Genomic DNA, 3,338 nt, shown 5'->3' with positions numbered 1-3,338 from the left:
TAGGAGGGACCGTGCTCCTCTTGTTCCTATTCCCCTGATTGATGTTCCCTTCCACAGAATTGGGGTCGATTTAGTCGGCCCTCTAGAGCCCTCAGCCCGAGGACACAAGTACATTTTGGTCTTCGAGGATTATGCTACCAAAAAGAGGTGTGACCAGAACATCATGTGTGGGTGGGCATTTGGCTTGTCTGGGGGGTGCAAAAAATATCCATCCATCCATCCCCATTTTTGTAGGGGGGTCAAATAATAATAACAACATAGTTTTATATCTATACTAATAAAAGGCAAAGCCCTCACTCACTCACTCATCACTAATTCTCCAACTTCCCGTGTAGGTGGAAGGCTGAAATTTGGCAGGCTCATTCCTTACAGCTTACTTACAAAAGTTAGGCAGGTTTCATTTCGTAATTCTACGCGTAATGGTCATAACTGGAACCTCTTTTTTGTCCATATACTGTAATGGAGGAGGCGGAGTCGCGTATCGCGTCATCACGCCTCCTACGTAATCACGTGAACTGAAAACAAGGAAGAGCCCCAAAGAGCGCTGAAGAAAACATTCTCCGTCAACCCCCACACTCCCCCCGCCCTTCCGCACATCACGGCATTTTCGTTAATGAAGTGACGTAATACTCCAGTTCCACCTTCTTCACAAGTTCATTCACCAAATTATTTGTCAATTATATTTCACAGTAAGAATTTACAGCACAACTCAAATACGGGAACAAAGGTAAATGACGTTAATTGTTGAGTGTTTTTTAATACTGTGTAAGCATACATATTAACACATGTGCAATTAAATGTGTGCATTTACGGGGTGATTTCTCAGGCTTAAAAGCTCGCCTTTTATTAAAAAGGTAAATGCAAACTGTTTTCATTCTGAAGGGCACAAATCACGTTGGATTTCAGCCGTTAAACGCGCAAAAATGTCGGTACATCCAGATAAATAAGCGCAACATATTATCAGTTGTATTGTATGCTTACAATATATATAAAAATGTGTTAATCGTTAACTAATAGTATGGGATGGTGTTTTTCGACTCGCGCCTTTATTTAAACAATTCCATGTCTTGGTGGGTTTGCGTAGCTTATTGTCAATATCTTTACACCTGTTTTTAAGACTTATTGACTGAAATGGGCTTTCACGAAAAAAGTTAGGGCTTTGCTACAGGATACACCCTCCACAAGTTAAGGAAGTAAAAATAAAGGTATATATTTCTGCTTTATTTAAACCTTTCAAGTTCGTATGCATAGCCCCATTTAGCTGTTTTAGTTTTTTTTTTTCTTTTTTCAGTAATTTTTAATCTCCTTAAAGAAAAACAACATATGCATTTTACTTTTTTTGTATCTCTTTAGTAATATTTTAGTGTAAAAGGATAACCAGTATTTAAACCTTTTATGTTACTTTATAAAGTTATTTTACACAATGTTGAAAAATTAATAAGAAAGCTACATATTTTGGCAGCTGCTGCTTTAATTTTCAATGAAATGAAAAAAGCTCTCCAAGAGAAAACCTCAATGAAGAAGAAACAGTTTGCACTATCTAAAAACGAGAAACCCTCATTTATAAAGGTTTGCTGCAGATGATTTAACTGAAAATAAATGAATAGTTCCTATGTGTATAATACATATTTATCTATTTGACTTATGCCTTTATTCCAGCAACTTGCAACATCTGAGGTACAATTTGTTACATTACTTTTGTTTTTTGTAGCACCGGCAGGTGAAGTGACTTCCTCAGGGTCACACAGTGGTGTCAGTACCAGGATTTGAACTGACAAGCTCCGGGTTTGCTGAAATATTACTGAAGAAAGAAAAAAAATGAAAACGGGCAAATGGGGCTATGCATACAAATGTCCATCCATCCATTATCCAACCCGCTATATCCTAAATACAGGAGCCAATTCCTGCCAACACAGGGCACAAGGCAGGAAACAAACCCCGGGCAAGGTGCCAGCCCACTGCAGGGCGCACACACCCACACACACCCACACACCAGGGACAATTTAGAATTACCAATGCACCTAACCTGCATGTCTTTGGACTGTGGGAGGAAATCGGAGTACCCGGAGGAAACCCAGACAGACACGGGGAGAACATTCAAACTCCACGCAGGGAAGCGAACCCGGGTCTCCTAACTGGCACCTTTCACTGTGCCACCATGCCGCCCGCATACAAACTTAAAAAGGTTTAAATAAAACAGAAATATATACCTTTATTTTTACTTCCTTAACTTGTGGAGGGTGTATCCTATAGCAAAGCCCTAACTTTTTTCATGAAAGCCCCTTTCAGTCAATAAGCCTTAAAAACAGGTGTAAAGCTAAACTTGCAGCACCGCTAATCAATTACACTTGCCTAACTCCTCTCCTAAGGGGAGATACTGTGGGATCTGGGCATCAGTCAAAGCACCAATCACAGGCCCGATTAGAGAGCGGGAAGCTGTGATTTGTTGTCTCCCTCCCATGTAACAATCACAGCCCGTGTTACAACGCACTATGTATGTATGTATATATGTATATGTGTGTGTGTATGTATGTGTGTATATGTATGTGTATATATATGTTGATATGTGTATATATATATATATGTATATATATGTATATATGTATATGTATATATATGTTTACATAACCTCTTTAACACACTACTTCACCGCTGCGAAGCGCAGGTATTTTGCTAGTAACATATAAAAGCAAAAATTGTGGCATAAATCATAACCTATTGTTCAATAAAATTAACAGAGGCAATGGAACTTGTATTATTATTTTTTGTGAACAAATATAGAACTACATCTACAAGGTACTGTAAATATCAATAAAGTCAAATGTATACAACATACTGTATGAGAGCAAGAACAGAAACGTGGCTTATTGTAGTCATGGGAGGCTATAGGACATTAGTTTCCAGTGTTTAATCTGGATATTATCTACAGGACTAGTCTGCAGTTACTCTTGGCAAATTCTGAAATAAATTCATTCATGTCTAGATTTTCTATGATGTTTTTCTCATGTGCCAGAATGACTAAATTTCTCTTCCTTGAATGCAGCATTATTTGGCGGAGTGGAGTGAGAATGTGGTTCAAAGTAGAGAAAGAGCTTTCGCATGCAGCTGAAGACACACCAATGATGAGTGCTGTGATGCAGACATGGCTCTGACGTGCGGGATACTAGACGCGTGTTTGTGGAAGCCGCCACCGTCTTTTTCTAGAGATTTTTTCCAATTAGTGTAGCCATGTTTGGTGAATATGTCCTCGCGGTCCGAATTGGAAATACTAAATTTGTGGCAGGCAGAGCAAAAGCTGCCATCACGGACAACAGAATATTCAAGCCATGGTCGAGACT

Source organism: Erpetoichthys calabaricus, chromosome 16, assembly GCF_900747795.2.
Source record: "Erpetoichthys calabaricus chromosome 16, fErpCal1.3, whole genome shotgun sequence".
Classification (NCBI taxonomy): domain Eukaryota; kingdom Metazoa; phylum Chordata; class Cladistia; order Polypteriformes; family Polypteridae; genus Erpetoichthys; species Erpetoichthys calabaricus.
The sequence above is the reverse complement of the archived record's forward strand: the minus strand, read 5'-3'. Positions refer to the sequence as shown.